Source organism: Plecotus auritus (genome assembly GCF_963455305.1).
Source record: "Plecotus auritus genome assembly, chromosome: 8".
Lineage (NCBI taxonomy): Eukaryota > Metazoa > Chordata > Mammalia > Chiroptera > Vespertilionidae > Plecotus > Plecotus auritus.
Window position 1 is genome coordinate 123022015 of NC_137782.1, and position 20178 is coordinate 123042192.

The following is a 20178-nucleotide window of genomic DNA, read 5'->3' on the forward strand; positions in this document are numbered from 1 at the left end:
ATATATTTGTACTCACATATATTTTATACTGTTATATTGGCTTTATGTTTTGCAATTTTTGTAAGAAGTGACTTAGAGGTGACTGCTTTTATCAGCAGTTTACATATACAGAAGCTAAAGCCTGAAGTTTTAAATAACAAGTTCTACAACTGGTGACAGAACTAGTATTCAAAGCTTTGCCTTATTATCTATATATATAAAAGCCTAAGCAACTGAATGACTGAACGACCAGTTGACCAGTCACTATGATGCACTCTGACCACCTGGGGGCAGACACTCAATGCAGAAGCTGCTCCCTGGTGGTCAGTGTGCTCCCACAGCCAACCTCCCATGGCCAGCCAACCTCCCGAAGTCCCTCCCCGAGGCTGGCTGGCCCCCATTGGCCCCCATCAGGACTGGGCGAGACAGCCCCAACTGGCCCCGATCATCGCCAGGCCAAGGGACCCCAACCGCGCACGAATTTGTGCACCAGGCCTCTAGTATGCTATATTTAAAGAAATGGAGTTTTATGACTTTCAAATATAGTACTTTTTTTAAATGACCAAACTTTTTCACATTTTCTTCCTGACAGAATTGCTCTATGTCTTTTAAAGAAGGTCACCGTTTTGAATAAGTTTGGTACATGATTAACGACTTTAGGAGAAAACTTAAGTTTGACTTGTGGTTAAAAACACAGGTCCTCTACTACTATTCTGAATGAATTCACAAACTCCCACATGCAATTTAATATAATATTAGAGGGAATTAGGTGAACAAATTGAAGTTAGTTTATCAATAAAATTAAGGTTAACAATCATACATGAACTACAATCTTCAATGTCCTTCAATGCATAAGAATTTATAGCTGGAACTCACAGGGTTTGAGGTTCATGAATGACTTTTTTGTATTAAAAATGCTTTGAAGGCACTGAATAACTAAAGACTATATTAAACAATTTAAGTGACAGACTATGTATAGGCGTTATGAAGTATCACAAATTTTGAATCAGAGACATCTCAATTTTATTTCTATCTTATGAATCAAATCTTCATTTATCAATTACTAGGTCCTGAAACAATGATATCAAATGATCAATTACATATTATGCTCTGTGAAATAAGTCAGAATGAAAATTCAAGAACCATATTATTTCACTCATATGTGGAATATAAGACTGAAAGCAGCAAAAGAAAGAAAAAAATGATAGACACAGACAATAGTATGGTGGTTACTAGAAGAAAAAAAGGTGAGAGGAAGTAGAAAGGGAAATGGTGTTCAAATATATAGCGACAGAAGAAGACTTGACTTTGGGTGGTGAACTATTATAGAATCATACATTTGAAGCCTTTATAATTTTATTAACCAATCTCACCCTAATAAATTTAATAAAACTTTAATAACAAAGAGGTCTCAACAAATGTCTTACTTATGAAAGCTAAAATATAAAAACATTTTTTAAAGTGTGTGTGTGTGTGTGTGTGTGTGTGTGTGTTTAGAGCAGCCGTGGGCAAACTAGGGCCCGCGGGCCGGATCCAGCCCATTCGGCTGTTTTATCCGGCCCGCGGAACCGAAAGAGCAGAGGGTTCTCTTGCTCTCCCCTCCGCTCCTTTACTTTGAATTTATATTAGTTCACACAAACACTCCATCCATGCTTTTGTTCCGGCCCTCCGGTCCAGTTTAAGAACCCATTGTGGCCCTCGAGTCAAAAAGTTTGCCCACCCCTGGTTTAGAGCAAGAGAAACATCTATGTGAGAGAGGAACATTTATTGGTTGTCTCCTGCACTTGCCTTGACTGAGGATCAAACCCACAACCTGGGTATGTACCCCTAACCAGGAATTGAACCAGCCACCTTTTGGTTTTTGGGACCATGTGCCGACTAACTGAGTTACACTGGCCAGGGCAAGTCATTTTTTTAAAGATGTGAGAGGAGTACTTATATCTATAGCATCCAGTTCCAGCCCTGGCTTTCTTTTTTTTTTTAAAAAAAATATATTTTTTATTGATTTCAGAGAGAAGAAGGGAGAAGAGAGAGATAGAAACATCAATGATGAGAGAGAATCATTGATCGGCTTCCTCCTGCATGCCTCCTACTGGGGATCGAGCCTGCAACCCAGGCATGTGCCCTTGACTGGAATCGAACCTTGGACCCTTCAGTCTGCAGTCCAACACTCTATCCACTGAGCTAAACCAGTGAGAGCCACCTTGGCTTTCTTAATGAGGAAGAATTAAACTTGGAATTATAGGTACCCTTGGGAATATACCTGAGAATGGGCCAAGTCACATGAGTGTCATCCAGTCATATGTGACACAATGAGAGACAGAGGTTGGAAACCATTGCTCCAATAGAAAAAAAAATTAAAAATTGAGAAAGTTTTCTTGTATTCAGTGTTATTGATAAAGCACAGAAGAAAAGGCTGATAAAAAGAGAATAAACCCTTGTGATTTAATGCTTCAGAAAATGTGCCAGCACACAGGCCTCTATCCAGCTGGACATGCCAAGTCCCACGACTTCAAACAGGGGTAATCACATGCATGTGTTACCCCTTCAAAAACTCTTGTTCTAGATACTTTCCATCATCAGATGCAGTTTTAATCAGTATTAATGCAGGCCATCCATAAACAAGAAGGAAACACCTGTATCTTTCCTGACACTGAACTTCCATCATAGGAAAGAGAATTGCCTGTCATTGATTAACATTGCATTTCTGAATTTGATCACATGGGTAATCTCATTATCCATAGACCCTAATAAGCCAAAATAAAGAGCTTGATGTGTTTTCTTTGAAGCTGTATTACATCAATTGATAAAGGTTATAGAGGAAGGGGGGGTGCTTTTCTTCAGAGCAAAAGAAAGAATCTTAGAAAAGTAGAATATTTTCATCCTGGAGAAAAATTATAAAATTTTCAAGGACCTGTTAATCAAAGCTTTGGGACAGTGCTTGAGTACATTTAAGTCACTAAGGAAACACTTAAGAGAGAAAATTAGTGAGAAAGTAGCTGTTTAGTGCACTAAACGTTGCCCTGCTGACCTGAAAGAGTTAATAATGATTCTAAAATCTTAAATTATTCCCAGGGAGATGATTTTGAGCAATTATCCTCTGAAAATGCAATACCATATACTCTCTATCTTTATTTTTCACCAAATTTATATAGAGTCATTTCATAATGAACTCCATGAGGCAACCAAATTGGTTGCATCATAATTTTGTGAAAATGAAGTTGCCACTAGAGCCAGTGGTCGGCAAACTCATTAGTCAACAGAGCCAAATATCAACAGTACAACGATTGAAATTTATTTTGAGAGCCAAATTTTTTAAACATAAACTTCTTCTAACGCCACTTCTTCAAAATAGACTCTCCCAGGCCGTGGTATTTTGTGGAAGAGCCACACTCAAGGGACAAAGAGCTGCATGTGGCTTGCAAGCCGCGGTTTGCTGGCCACTGCACTAGCCATTACTTTTGCAGTATGCTAGAGCTAGAGCTAAAATTCAGCCAGTGCAAGTGCTTCTGTAGTAAACAGTTAAGCAAAAGGAATTGTTGAAAAGATAAACAGAAATGTGGCCCACACGACCCCCTTCACCCACTGATTCTCCAGATTTCTTGAGTTCCATGACATGTTTCGTTCGGAGTTTTGAACTTTCAGATGGTTGGTGATGGCTTCTGAAAGGTTTGAAATATATAACAGAAAGGGCTTTTTTTGTTTCTTTTGTTTTTAAATATATTTTTAATTGATTTTAGAGAGAAAGGGAGAGGAAGAGAGTGATGGAAACATCAATGATGAGAGAGAATCATTGATAGGTTGTCTCCTACACAACCCACACTGGGCATCAAGCCTGCGACCCTGACTTGGAATCGAACCGTGACCTCCTGGTTCATAGGTGGATGCTCAACCACTGAGCCATACCAGCTGGGCAGAAAGGGCAGTTTAAAGATAATTGCAACTTGATGGCAGGAAAGATTTGCAAAAGAGCTCATTCTCCCTCCCCTGATCACATTGTGCTTCACATAGTCAAGCAATATTATTTATAGTTCTATGCCTATTGCACAGGCAAGTACCAAAGAAAGTATGTATATCGTGGAGAATTCACCATATGCAAGTGTTGTAACCAGATACCATACTCATAAATTGCCACTTGCAAATTTTCTAACAGAGTCTCTGCCTGTAAAATAAAAATGTGGTGGCTTTAACTGATATTCTGTTTTTTATTTTTTTTATTTTAATATATTTTATTGATTTTTTACAGAGAGGAAGGGAGAGGGATAGAGAGTTAGAAACATCAATGAGAGAGACAAATCAATCAGCTGCCTCCTGCATACCTCCTACTGGGGATGTGCCCGCAACCAAGGTACATGTCCTTGACCAGAATCGAACCTGGAACCTTTCAGTCCATAGGCTGATGCTCTATTCACTGAACCAAACCAGTTAGGACTAACTGATATTCTAGAAAGCAAAAACATCCTAATGCAGAGCAAAAGAAGCTCAAATTAAGACTCTTTGGGGACTGGTGAAACAAATATATATTTAACTGCAATTGCTGCAGTGAGTTAAGTTCTAGATGGAGGCTGGTCTCCTCTTAGTCAACCACATCTTCTGACTGTGAACATCCCTACCCACATCTTCAAACTCTATGCAGTAAATGGTTTCCTCTGTGTTCCTGTCTCACTGTATTCATATGGTTACTGTCACATTTGTCCAATAAGGGACCTAATAAGACTTGGTAAAGAAAATAAGGAAGATTAAGCTTTGTTTATCATGGGAGCATAAGAAGAGCAAAATGATCCTGCCTCAGAGTCAAAGAAAGCTTCCTGGAAAAAGGAACATTTGAATATTTTATAAACTAGTAGGTAAGTCTACCTAGTTACTAGTTAGTGAGGTGAATAGATGAAGAAAGTCACTCTAGGCAGAATGGAAAGGACAACAACGTGTGTATAAAATGATAAAGATGTCAATGACTTTGGGTTATATTAAAAAGATGAAGCCCTACATCATTGATGGAGGGTGCTTGATTAAAGTTGCCATAGGACTTGTCCTTTATTTAGGGGTAGTCATGAGGAGATTATTTTAAAAGGTAGAAGTCAAAATTTATATACTATACATCCATGCAAAGAGTGATTTTAAAGTGACTAATACTGGAGACCAGAAACCTAACTCGTCTTAATAATGGTTTTAATAATAATTTGAAATTGTTGTGGCCTGAAGTAAGTTGATAATGGAGGTGAATAGAGAGCTGGGGCAGTGCTTGGTGTCCATGTTGGCCTCACATGAGAACACCTAAGGAGCTTTGAATATCCTCATCACTAGCATCCCCAAGCCACAGACAACTTTAAATCAAAATTTAAACTAAGGCATCGCTATTTTTAAAAGCTGTCCAGGTGATTTCGTTGTGAACTCCCTAACTGGAGGCATCTGTGGGAGATAAAATTAGTGATTGATTGATAAAGGCCAGGAGAGAGAGAGAGACATGTGTTAAATATAAAACCCAGATTTCTATCTTGGGAGATGGGTAGATGCTGGTACCTGATGGAGAATACAGAAAAAAGGGGGTGATTCCATGGAACTATGGTAATATCAGTTTGCATATGATATCTCTAAATTGAATGTAGGAATCCAGTTGGTGGTACAGCAGAACAAAGGGAAGGAGTCTGAGCTACATGTTTACAGGTGAGCATCAAGATCATTCTCTAAGCAAGCGCATTGCCGTTGTGCAAAAAAACAAGGAAGTACCTTGATGCTGTTGAAAACTTTCCCGAATCATATGGTAACAAATGAGGAAAACTACAGCTGAGTGCCCGATAAAGCTATATTTTTTACCGTCTCTTTGAGCAAATCAGAGAGCATTTATATAGGATGTGACAAGCACGGAGTTCAAGTGTTTCCTGTTTGGTTAGTATTTAGCTGTGGAAGCATGGTTATAAAACAGTGCCTCCGTTGCTGTGGGCTGGCTTTCAGAAGTGTTGTTAGTCAAGCAACTGTCATTCACTGACAGTTGTTTTCAAATGAGTTCTGGTGGTAACATGTTGCTGAGGCAACTGAATAAGCCATCTTTCCTAAATATCAACTTTTCTCTCCTTGTTGGCACTCCTTACTGGATATTTGTTTCCTGTTGTATTATTTTAAACATTTATTTTATTATTTCTCTTATCTAGTCTCTTTAGAGTTTCTTTTTTTTGTTGTTGTTGTTTCCTGTTGTCTAAAGTTTATGTTTTAGATATTTTTAGCCTTTATTCTTAAAACCTAGAAGCATATAAAGCTGTAAATATCCCTCTACTGATCACTTTGTGTCCCAGAGCTTTTTTAAAAAGATCTTTGTAGATTGTAATTCTCTCACTAAATCAGGTTTATTGAGTTCCAATTTACAAACAGTAATATTCACTCTTGTGGGTGTACAATTCAATAAATTTTGATAAGTATATTTAGTCATGTCTTCACTAAAATTAAGATATAGAATATTTCATCAAGCACCTTGATGTCTTGACACGTATTTTATATTCTTATTTGAGAGTCTATATTAGATACATTAAGTAAATGGTGTATCTGTGTGGCAAATTATACTGGTTTTTATTTTCCTTCTGACTTTCAATCATGGTTCCTTGGTTGTTTCTGTTTTGATTTTTTTTTTTTTTAACTCTGAGCTCATGTTTCTTGAAAACTGAACATTCTTTGATACTTCTATTGAATTGTGTTCCTTCTGAGAGGAGTTTTACTTGCTTCTATGGGTTACTAGATCACTTTCAATTAAATTATTTATTTTGGGTTTTTTTGCACCACATGCACTGGTACCATGTGTTCAGACCCTAAAACTATATAAGGGATATTCTAGCTTCTCCCTCCAACTCTGTAAGTTCTTTTCAGAGAAAAGCTAGTTTTCTTGTAGCCCACTTAATATTTGGTACTTTATTAATATTTCACTTTACATTGAGCTTTTGCAGCTATGGAAATGGAAGCTCAGGGTTATAAGATGAAAGCTGGCGTTGGACTCACTTCCTCAAGTTTTTGCTTTCACTTCATTTTGTCTATTGAAAATGTTTACTTTCTTGTCTGCTCAGTGATGAATATAAAATTTAAATTATTGTTTTAATACTTTATCAACTTTTAAAGATTGTCTTAATCAAGAGTGCCATTCATTCTATTATACTGTATTGTGGGAAATAGAAACCAGCTTGTGCATGTTAAAAATGATCCCAGGAAAGCCTATATGTATAATAAAATTTAAAGACCGCTGAACTAAAGCTCATAAAGTTTGTTACTAAATGCCTGTATGTAGAGTTAAGTAGCAAGAAGTTAAGCAGAAGGATGAAAACCAACTCCAAAACATTTTAAAATGTTAAAGTAAGGCTAAAAAACAGCAAGCAGTCATTTACTAGTAAATAGATTCAACTGAAATCAATTTCGCATAAATGTATAGACTTGACACTCTTCACACCTCTACTGTGCTAAGGAGGTTCAAAAAAAGCTCCAATCATAATTTTCTACAAGACAAGACTAACAATCATAAAACTATTAGAGCTAAATAGGATAATGCTCATATATCAAATGAGTTAATGAGCAATCATAACTCTAAATGCAAAGAAGGCTGGTTAGTAATTAATCCACTATGGCCTATCTTGCTACATGTAGGAGAATCCTTATGTTACCAACAAATAAATATCTATTTATATTTCCTTTTTTCTCTCTTCATGAAATAAAGGTTTTCAAGCTGTATTCAATGTGATAAAAGTTTGTGGGCTTCTGAGAACAGTATCTTATCAAGAACATTTAAGCACATGGACTGGTGGGTGGGCTGCTACCACCATCCATCTCTGAAGCAGAGCAGCTTCATTGTATTTATATAGATATTGAGATGCTGCACAATATTTTATTTTTTAAAGGTATCCTGAAATTAGTTTGAAAACACCTGTGCTAGTGACAGTGAGTGGGAGTGAATTAATCAGACACTGTAAATGGTATTGATTTTGTTGCCTTAAAGTTAAGAAAATTATTTAAATGATTTATAAATTGCCAGGACAGGCTGGGTCATACCTTGGAGACAACCATATATGTTGCCTAAAATAAGGAAGGCTGATGCTGGAGCAGACAGTTTGTATTCGTTGATTTAGGTCTTAAATTTCTGTTTTGTACAACTTTCTGGCTCCATTCCTGATTGGTAGTTACCTAGCTAGATACCTTGTCTCTCTAGAATTCAAATCTGGTTCTTATCCTTGGCACCTTGATTTCATGAAATATAGCATGATAAATCCTCACACATTCTTTTGAAACATTTAGAATAAATCCTATTTTTTTTCTTTATATATATATACAAAATATAATAGAAAAAGTATAAATGGTAAAAACAAGGAAGTATAAAATAAAAACTAAATCTCCTCTCTACTGAATCTTTTAATAACTGAGTTTCCTTCTCCAGGAGCCATCACTAGAGTCAGATTCTCATGTGCTTATTCAGAAACATCTCTGCATGCATGTAGACAAGTGAACACATGTATTTTTCTCCCTTTTAATGAATATAAAACATAATGTTAGGTATTTTGCTTTTTCCCCTTAACATATATTCTGAAGATTATTCTATATCCATATATGATGTACTCCTTCATTCTTTTTTTTAAATTAAGGTATTATATGTGTACATATCTTACCATTGCTCCCCCACCCCACTCCCATATATGCCCTCACCCCCCAATGTTTTGCATCCGTTGGTTACTCTTATATGCATGCATATAAGTCCTTCAGTTGATCTCTTATTTCCCCCACCACTCCCTAACCTTACCATTATAATTTGACAGTCTGTTTCATGCTATACTGCCTCTGTATCTATCTTTTTGTTCATCAGTTTATAATGTTTTTCATTATCCCCAAATGAGTGAGATCATGTGGTATTTTTCTTTCATTGACTGGCTTATTTCACTTAGCATAATGTTCTCTAATTCCATCCAGGTGCCTACAAATGGTAGTAATTCCTTCTTTTTATGGCAGCATAGTATTCCATTGTGTAGATGTACCATAGTTTTCTGATCCAGTCATCTGCTGATGGGCACCTAGGCTGTTTCCAAATCTTAGCTATTGTAAATTGTGCTGCTATGAACATAGGGGTGCATATATCCTTTCTGATTGGTGTTTCTAGTTTCTTAGGATATATTCCTAGGAGTGGGATTACTGGGTCAAATGGGAGTTCCATTTTCAGTTTTTTGAGGAAACTCCATACTGTTCTCCACAGTGGCTGCACCAGTCTGCATTCCCATCAGCAGTGCACGAGGGTTCCTTTTTCTCCGCATCCTTGCCAACACTTGTCGTTTGTTGATTTGTTGATGATAGCCATTCTGACAGGTGTGAGATGGTATCACATTGTTGTTTTGATTTGCATCTCTCGGATAATTAGTGACTTTGAGCATGTTTTCATGTGTCTCTTGGCCTTCCGTCTTCTTTCGAAAATATTCTATTTAGGTCCGTTGCCCATTTTTTTTATTGGATCATTTATCTTCCTTTTATTAAGTTGTATAAGCTGCCTGTAGATGTTGGAGATTAAACCTTTATCAGTGATAACATTTGCAAATATGTTCTCCCATACAGTGGGGTTTCTTGTTGTTTTGTTGATGGTTTCTTTTGCTGTGCAAAAGCTTTTTATTTTGATGTAGTCCCATTTGTTTATTTTCTCTTTGGCTTCCATTGCCCTAGGGGCAGTATCAGTGAAAAAGTTCTTTTGGCATATGTCTGAGATTTTGCTGCCTGTGGATTCCTCTAGAATTTTTATGGTTTCCCATCTTATATTTAAGTCCTGTATCCATTTTGAGTTTATTTTTGTGTATGGTGTAAGTTGGTGATCTAGTTTCATTTTTTTGCATGTATCTGTCCAATTTTCCCAACACCATTTATTGAAGAGACTGTCTTGACTCCATTGTATGCTCATGCCTCCTTTGTCAAATATTAATTGCGCATATTGGTTTGGGTTGATATCTGGATTCTCTATTCTATTCCATTGATCTATATGTCTGTTCTTGTGCCAGTACCAGGCTGTTTTGAGGACAGTGGCTTTGTAATACAGCTTGAAATCTGGTATTGAGATCCCCCCTACTTTATTCTTCTTTCTCAGGATTGCTGTGGCTATTCGGGGTCTTTTTTTATTCCAGATGAATTTTTGGAGAGTTCTTTCTAGGTCTGTGAAATATGCTGTTGGTATTTTAATGGGGAGTGCATTGAATCTATAGATTGCTTTGGGTAGTATGGACATTTTAATGATATTGATTCTACCAATCCATGAACATGGTATGTTCTTCCATCTGTTTACTTCTTCCTCTATCTTTTTTTTCAGTGTCCTGTAGTTTTCCGCATATAGGTCTTTTACCTCCTTGGTTAGGTTTATTCCTAAGTATCTTAATTTTTTTGGTGCGATGGAAAATGGGATTGCTTTTTTAGTCTCTCTTTCTGTAAGTTCACTGTTGGTGTATAGAAATGCCATAGATTTCTTGGTGTTAATTTTGTATCCTGCTACATTGCCGAATTCATTTATTAAGTCTATTAGTTTTTTGATGGAGTCTTTCAGTTATTTTATGTACAATATCATGTCATCTGCAAATAAGGACAGCTTTACTTCTTCTTTTCCAATTTGGATGCCTTTTATTTCTTCTTCTTGTCTAATTGCAATGGCTAATACTTCCAGTACTATGTTGAACAAGAGTGGTGAGAGTGGGCATCCCCGTCTTGTTCCTGTTCTTAGGGGAAATGGTTTTAGTTTTTGCCCATTGAGTATGATGTTAGCTGTGGGTTTATCATATATAGCTTTTATTATGTTGAGGTATGATCCTTCTATTCCCACCTTGTTGAGAATTTTTATCAAGAAAGGGTGTTGGATTTTGTCAAATGCTTTTTCTGCATCAATTGATATGACTATGTGATTTTTATCTCTCAATTTATTTATGTGATGTATCACATTTATTGATTTGCGGATATTGTACCATTCTTGCATTCCTGGGATAAACCCTACTTGGTCATGGTGTATGATCTTTCTGATGTACTGCTGGATCCGATTTGCTAGAATTTTGTTGAGGATTTTGGCATCTACATTCATGAGGGATATTGGCCTGTAATTCTCTTTCATTGTGTTGTCTTTATCTGGTTTTGGTATTAGGGTGATGCTGGCTTCATAGAAGGAGCTTGGAAGTGTTCCTTCCTCTTGAATTTTTTGGAATAGTCTGAGGAGGATAGGTTTCAGTTCTTCCTTGAATGTTTGGTAAAACTCTCCTGGGAAGCCGTCTGGTCCCGGGCTTTTGTTTGCTGGAAGCTCTTTGATGACTTCTTCAATTTCTTCCATAGTTACTGGCATGTTGAGCTGTTTAGATTCTTCCTGATTGAGTTTTGGAAGGTTATATTTTTCTAGGAATCTGTCCATTTCCTCCAGGTTGTCCAGTTTGTTGGAATAGAGTTGTTCGTAGTATTTTTTAACAATCCTTTGTATTTCGGCGGGATCTGTTGTTATTTCACCTCTTTCATTTCTGATTTTGTTTATTTGGGTCCTCTCTCTTTGCTTTTTGGTGAGCCTGGCTAGAGGTTTATCAATCTTGTTTATCCTTTCAAAGAACCAGCTCTTGGTTTTGTTGATCTTTTGTATTTTTCTTTGGTCTCTATGTCATTTATCTCTGCTCTGATCTTTATTATTTCCTTCCTTCTGCTTACACTGGGCTTTTCTTGTTGCTTTTTTTCTAACTCTTTGAATTGTTGGGTTAGGTAATTTATTACCATTGTTTCTTGTTTTTTGCAGTAGGCTTGTAGAGCTATGAACTTCCTCTCAAGACTGCTTTCGCTGTGTCCCATAGATTTTGGATTGTAGTGTTTTCATTGTCATTTGTTGCCATGATGTTTTTTATTTCTTCTTTGATCTCTCTGGTAACCCAGTCATGGTTTAATAGCATGCTGTTTAGTCTCCATGTGTTTGATTTCTTTGGGTTGTTTTTATTGTAGTTGATTTCCAGTTTTATGCCACTGTGGTCTGAGAAGCTGCTTGATATGATTTCTATCTTCTTGAATTTGAAGAGACTTTGCCTATGTCCCAACATATGGTCTATCTTTGAAAATGACTCATGTGCACTTGAGAAGAATGTATATTCTGTGGCTTTGGGGTGAAATGTTCTGAAGATGTCAATTAATTTCATCTGGTCTAGTGATTCATTTAGGATTGATGTTTCTTTGGTGATTTTTTGTTTAGAGGATTTGTCCAATGGTGATAGTGGGGTATTAAAGTCTCCTACTATGATTGTATTGCTGTCAATCTCTCCCTTGATATCCTCCAGGAGTTTTTTTTTTTTTTTATGTATTTGGGTGCTCCTGTATTGGGTGCATATATGTTTACCAGAGTTATTTCTTCTTGTTGGATTGCTCCCTTTAGTATTATGAAGTGGCCTTCCTTATCTCTTGTTATGTCCTTCAATTTGAGATCTAATTTGTCAGATATAAGTATTGCTACCCCAGCTTTTTTTTCAGTTCCATTTGCCTGGAAAACCTTTTTCCATCCCTTCACCCTCAGTCTGTATGCGTCTTTTTTTCTGAGGTGGGTTTCTTGTAGACAGCAGATATATGGGTCTTGTTTTCTTATCCAATCCGTTACCCTATGTCTTTTGATTGGGATATTTAATCCATTTACATTTAAAGTTATTATTGATAGGTACTTATTTGTCGCCATTCCTATTCTTTACCCCTGTGTTCCTTCTTCGCTTCCTATTTCTTTTTTTTTTTTTTTTTTTTTTTTACAGCAGACCCTTTAGCATTTCTTGCATTCCTGGTTTGGTGGTAATAAATTCCCTTAGTCCTTTTTTGTCTGTGAAGCTCCTGATTTCACCTTCAATTTTGATTGATAGCCTTGCTGGGTACAGTATTCTTGGATTCAGACACTTCCTTTGCATGACTTTGTATATTTCATTCCATTCCCTTCTGGCCTGATGAGTTTCTGTTGAGAAATCAGTTGCTAGTCTGATGGGGGTTCCTTTGTATGTAACTTTCTGTCCTCTATTGCCGCTTTTAAGATTCTTACTTTGTCATTGGTGTTTGCCAATTTAATTATGATGTGCCTTGGCGTCGGTCTTTTGGGGTTCATTTTGCTTGGGACTCTGTGAGCTTCTTGGATTTGTTTAGGTTTTTTCTTCCCTATATCAGAGAAATTTTCTGTCATTATTTCTTCAAACAGGTTTTCTATTCCTTGCTCAGCTTCCTTTCCTTCTGGAACCCCTATTATGTGGATGTTGTTTTGTTTCGTGTTGTCCCAAAGTTCCCTTAGGCTCTCCACCTGCCTTTTAATTTTTTTTTTCTAGAAGTTGCTCTATTTGGGTATTTTTTCCCATCTTGTCTTCTAGCTCACTGATGCGGTCCTCTGCTTCTTCTAGTCTACTCTTGATGCTTTCTATTGAGTTATTTACAGCAGCGATGTCATTTTTCATTTCTTCTTGGTTCTTCTTCATTTCCTCTTGGTTCTTGCTCATATTGTCAAATTTGTCTTCCATTCTTTTCAGCCACCTTATGACCATTTCTCTGAATTCTTTTTCTGGAAGGTTGCTTGCCTCCATTTCATTTACTTCCTTTTCTGGTGATGCCTGCTTTTCTTTCATATGCGGGCTGTGTCTTTGTCTCCCCATCGTCTCTCTTCTCTGGGTGTCTGATTATGTAGTTCTCTCTCTCCTGCGTTGATTTAAAGGCACAAAATACAGCACTACCAGGTACAACACACAAGGCACTGAACACAAATGTATTCATGATATTAATAACCTCCAATAAAGGTGACCACCAGAGAAAGGCAAATTAGGGGATAGGAGAGAAAGAAGAAGAGGAAAAAGAAAGAAGAAAGAAAAAAAAAAAGGAGTGTCAAAATGAAATTGGGAAAAGGGAAAAAAAAACAGTAAGAGAGACAAGAAAGAGACTAAAAGAGAAAGGGGAACAGACTATATATACTGGGGATAAAACTCCAATAGAACAATCACTAATCCCAGCAAATGCCAGCAACAAGTACCTGGGGATTAATACAAACTATAACACCAACTAATATTGAGTGAGGCAAGGGAAAACAGAAGCACAAAACAAACAAAAAATAAACAAAAGAAGAATAAGCAAAACAATCTCACAAAAAAAGCATAAAAATTCGATAAAATCTACATTCAAGCGAACAACAACAAAAGGACAGAGAGAAAAACAATTTTTTGGATAGTTAAGACAGCGAAGAGAGAGGTGTGTATGGACTTGGAGCAGGGGATTGGAGATTAGATATGTAAGTAGGGTGAAATTTTAACAAGGGGTAAACAGAAAGAATAGGGAAAATCTAAAGCAGGAAAGGGGTAAGATAAACAGGACACTGAAAAGGGGAAGGTTAGGAAGAGAATGATGGCATAAAGGAAGAGTTGAGATAGAGTAAAACAATGCTAAAGGAAAGATAAAAATAGAATGTAGAACACTAATCCCAAAATAGAATGAAGAGAAAATAAAATGACACTTTAAAAAAAAAAGATAAAATAGCAGTAGTAATAATACGGATTGAAAATAAAAATGTAATAATTAAAAAGGTAAAATCAAGTGAGGGCAAAAGAAAAAAATTAGTTTCTTGAGTAAAAGATGCAAAAAATGAAAATAACAAAATAAAAAATAAAAAATAAAAAAAAATGTGGAGTAGTGAAGGTCATTCACTTCCTCTGTTGTTCTGTTTGGCACGCCTGTTTCTCAGTCCGGACAGTATTGCAGTTCCCTGCGTTCCACTGCTCTTCAGTGTTGTAAGCCAGTCCTGATTTTAAGCAGGCGGTGTGTCTTAATTTCTTGTATTCCTTTATTTTTGATTACACAAGAGTCAATTTGTGATTCAGCCCCTGGGTAGCAGTGTTTCTGGTTTGACTTCCGGGTCTATCTATGGCCTCTCTAGGGAGTGTTAGAGCCTTCTTTCCCTGTGGCACTCACTACCGGTTTGTGGGAGTGGGCTGCCTCAGAGCTGGCTCTCCAATGGTCACTCCCTGCTCTGATCCCCAGGTTCCAGAAAAACACTTTCCCCCTGCAGTCTCCCAGGGTGTCCCCAACTGGGTGATCCTATGTATTGGGCTTAGTTATCAGAAACAAGGATTTGAAGAGGAAAAAGCCCAAGTGTGCGAACCCCGGACTGCGCGTAAGTCTAGGCCGCCGGCACACCCCTGAGATTCATAGGGTGTCCCTGCATGTCAGATCAAAATGGGTTGCTTTTTAGAGAGCCCTTCTGTTAGCAGCTCTGAGGACCCCCTTCCACATTCACAGATCACGCCAGCCCCAAAAGCCATGGATTTTTCTAGGCACAGACTTCCCTGGTCCTCCAGCTCCCGCAAAACGCGCGTTCCTCTCTCCCACCAGAACCAGAGACCTCACCTTATCCCAGGTGAAATCTAACTTTTCCATGGTGGAGTGTAGAGCTCCTCTGAACCCGTGTGTTTGCGCCAATTGGGGAGCGTTGTTCTGGGGCTCACAGCTGTTCCGTGGGTGCCGCAGTTGTGGATTCTCAGGCTTCCGATAAGCTCCACTTTCCAGTCCAAGATGGCGCAGACTCCGTGTCCAAGCCCGTAGCTCCGGGAGGGGACCCAGCCGCAGTGGGGGCTGCCAGGTCAGGGGAACCCCGTCTAGCAGTCCCCCACCTTCTTCTGGATTTCAGCTGACCCCAACTTGCCAACAAACACTTCTCGTGCGACCCTCAGCTGTTCTTTCTTTCTGCTCCGGGACAAGGCTCGGAACACGTCTGTGTATTCCGCCGCCATTTTTCCTCCCCCCTCCTTCATTCTTTTTTAAAACAAACTCTATATAGATGTACCATAATTTACTTAATCATTCTTAGTATTTAAGATGGTTTTATATTGAATTTCTTTTTCTATAAATTGTTAAGAATGATATTTTAGTTGGTTAATCAGTTGTCCCAATTAAATTTATTAATTATCGAATTTTCAGTCTATGATTTCAAATATTAACTTTATCATATGCAAAATCTTATACATATTTTTAAAATTTCTGATCTCTTTGAGTCCAGTCCATTGGTTTGTCTTTTTTTTTTAATTGTTTGAAGTATTACAAATAGTAGTACATATTTCTCCTTTTTTTTTTTTCCCCCATTGACCTTCCCCCAGCCTCCCCTTCCCCCCAGTACATGCCTTTACCTGCCCCCCCCCCCCCCAGTGTCTTGTATCCATTGGTTATGCTTATATGCATGCATACAAGTCCTTCGGTTGATCTCTAACAGCGCCCCTCCCCCCCCCCGCAACCTCCCCTGCCTTCCCGCTGTAGTTTGACAGTCTGTTCAATGCTTCTTTGCCTCTCTATCTATTTTCCCCCCATTTCTTTCCTTTAAAAAATCTTGCCTCTGCAGACTAGAAATAAACATATAATAACAAAAAATGTTTAAGTCCCAATTTCAATGTCCAACAGTTCTGAGTCCCTGTTTCAATGTCAAACAGTTCCTTATGTGTACATGTCAGCAATGATATATCTGGATGGTGGGCACATGGTGGCAATGCAGGTCTGATCCTCTCTGGTTTGGTCCTAGGCAACCTGCTGCGTCACACAGCTGCTGACTGCTAGCGTGGCAAGGCGTTGTCAGCGTCTTCCATCTCTGGACTGTTTCTCCTCTTGTCTTCGTGGTTGGAGCAGACCTGTCAATTCCTCTCTGTTGCAGGAATCCACATGGTCTTGGAGTTGTTTTCTGAAAATATACAAACATATTCTCAACCAAAAGTTAATAAAGGAATCTTTTCTATATAATTGATTTGGGATCCTTTTTATTTTTGCCCAAACGATTTTCCTTTGTCTTATTTAGACACCATGTGTGTTTTTCATGGGTGTCTTGCTGTTAGCATTACAAATGAAAACTAATTTTGTAAAGTAAATGTTTTCTAGATGTAATTTACTTATAGGATATTTTTCCTTACATGATATTACCCTACTATCCCCCCTTTTTTGATTAATGGAGGCTTTTGTAAATTTTATAATGCAGTCATTGGTTTGTCTTTTAATGTGCTAATACATCACTGTTTTAGAATGCCATCCAGAATACCATCCAGAATGCCAGTATGTCCACCCTGAGTGAGACTTTGAATTAAATATTGGTCACAATGTGTCTTGCTTTGACATATAAAACTGGTTATATGGCCACTTTTTGAATGATTGCTACAAATGTTTACACCTTTGTCAGAACTTGACCTAAGTCTTAATTCATTGTTAAATACCACGGGGTAACAGATGGTCATTAGGGCACAAGCCAGAATCACTTTGTACAAATCCACAAAGGTCACAGGAGGAAGACTTCACCACAGCTGATCTTGGCAGGATGCCCTGTGATCCTCCTGGTCTTGTGAGGAGTTGCTACAAGGCCATTTCTTATCTATCGATCTCACAAAAGTAATTTATGAGATAGTTTCTCATTCCCTTCCAGTTTGTGATGAGGTAAAAGGATTTTTGCCTTGCCCTCATCCTCACAGTACAGTTGCAGATTATACAACTGGTTAGCTACCATCTGTGACCAGCTCCTTAGCAACAGGGTACCCACCACCGATGTTGTATTATCATCTGTACCCTTTGTTTTGGGATTGTCCTGTGAGACAAGAGATGTAGTAAGCTGTTACTTTGCCATTCTTTCTTTTATTGCCCATCCTATTTAATAAAAGAGTAATATGCAAATTGACCATCACTCCAAGACACAAGATGGCTGCCCCAATGTGGTCAAAGATGGCTGTCCCCATGTGGACACAAGATGGCCATCACAAGATGGCCTGCAGGGGAGGGCAGTTGTGGGCAGTTAGGGGTGACCAGGCTGGCAGGGGAGGGCAGTTGGGGGGACCCAGGCTTAAAGGGGAGGGCAGTTGTGGGCGATCAGGCAAGCAGGGAGGGCAGTTAGGGTTGACTGGGCCAGCTGAGGAGGGCAGTTGGAGGAGACCAGGCCAGCAGGGGAGGGCAGTTGGGGAGGGGGGACTAGGCCTGCAGGGAAGGGCAGTTAGGGGTAACCAGGCCAGCAGGGGAGGGCAGATGGGGGGAGACCAGGCCTGCAGGGGAGGGCAGTTGGGGGTGACCAGGCCTGCAGGGGAGGGTAGTTGGGAGCGACCAGGCCTGCCAGGGAGGACAGTTAGGGGCAACCAGACTGGCAGGGGAGAGCAGTTAGGGGTGACCAGGCCTGCAGGGGAGGGCAGTTAGGGGTAACAAGGCCAGCAGGGGAGCGCAGTTAGGGGGTGAGCAGGCCTGCAGGGGAGGGCAGTTAGGGGTGACCAAACCAGCAGGGGAGGGCAGTTGGGGGTGACCAGGCCTGCCGAGGAGGACAGTTAGGGGTGACCACAGTGGCAGGGGAGAGCAGTTAGGGGTGACCAGGCCAGCAGGGGAGGGCAGTTAGGGGCAATCGGGCTGGCCAGGGACCATTAGGCATCAATCTGGCTGGCAGGGGAGTGGTTAGGTGTGATCAGGCTGGCAGGCAGAAGCTGTTAGGGGCAATCAGGCAGAGGCAGGTGAGCAGTTGGGAGCCAACAGTCCTGCATTGTGAAAGGGGTGTCCGACCACCCATTTAGGCCTGATCCCACCAGGTGGTCGGACATCCCTCAATGGGTCCCAGATTGGAGAAGGTGCAGGCTGGGCTGAGGGACACCCCCCTCCCCCCATGCATGAATTTTGTGCACTGGGCCTCTAGTGTTAGTAATAAAATGCCTAAATGTTTCTTTACCATCCAAATTGATCATATTTCCTAGACAAGTTTCAGAGGTGTAAAGGTCTCACCTCCAATCATCTCTAATGATTGGAGGCTACTGCAGTTGTCTGAAGCAAACAATTATTAAATAGATAAAGTAATTTTAGATCATAATATCAGTACATGTGAAGAATATTCATTTTTATACATTGTTTTATTCAGCCACCTTACTGAATTTTCTTAATCTATTATAGAGTTTAGTTTTGCTCTTGGGTTTTCTAGTCTCTGTTGCTCTAAAATATACTGACTGACTGTTAAAAATTGTCTTTAGCTACTTTTGATTGGATACAGTTTATACACAGTTGACTTTCATTATTTGTGGTAGTGATATTCTCTAAATTATTGTAAACACTGAATTAGTGAATACTGAACCACTGTTCCTAAGGGGAATCTCTCTCTCTCTTTATTTCTCCCTCTCCCTGTCCCTGTCCCTGTCCCTGTCCCTGTCCCTGTCCCTCTCCCTCTCCCTCTCCCTCTCCCTCTCCCTCTCCCTCTCCCTCTCCCTCGCCCTCGCCCTCTCCCTCTCCCTCTCCCTCTCCCTTTCCCTCTCCTTCTCCCTCTCCCTCCCCCTCCCCCCTCCCCCCTCCCCTCCCCCTCCCCTTCCCCCTCTCCCTCTCCCTCTCCCTCTCCCTTCCCCTTCTTCTCCTTCTCCTTCACCCTCTCCCTCTCCCTCTCTAATCATCTATACCTATACCTATATCTATCTATATCATCTAATCTATCTATATAAGATAGATTATAATTTTAACTCCTAAAAAAACTTACCCAAGTAGATTCTATTTTCTTTATTTTACAAAAGAGAAAATGAGGTGCAGAAGTGTTAACTGATTTGCCTGAGGCTGCCCTTTAACAGATGCCAGAGTTGGGATTCAAACCCCATTCAACTGGCCAGAGCTAAAGAGATAGAGTTTTATGCACTGCACTGAACTGTTCTCTACCATCTCCATAATTCATTGTTTCTCTGTGAGAACTGAAACCAAAGACAGAGTGTTGTCTTGTTCAGCTTCAGCTGGGAGCGTGTGTGTCAGGCAGCCTTAAATTTTTTGCCAATTTTTGCATGTCTGAAAATGATGGGGAAATTACCACTAGTATTCATTTTGAGGCTATAAATATCAATTTTAGTGAATAGGTCAGCTCACAGATATGAATGAGCATTTGCTGATTCCAAGTAACATGCTAGTCTTCACATTTGGGGAGGAGATTAAGGGTTAAAGGCTATCAGGAGAGACCAATTCTGAATTTGATGAGATTCAGTTAGATATTGGAGCTGCAAAAAATTTAATTTAGAATATTAGTAGCTGATCACTGAACTGATAAGCTAAATGTCTGGAACCAACAGCGTTCCATCAACTAAGCAGTGTTACGATTTATAGGAATTGACCTGGGAAAGAAACGTCATTCCATAGAACGAAGACCAGATACTGTGCAGCAATGTGACTCATACTAGAAAAATACCTAAATAAATGTGGCCATAAAATTAAAGGGGAGAAAAATAAAGTGATAAA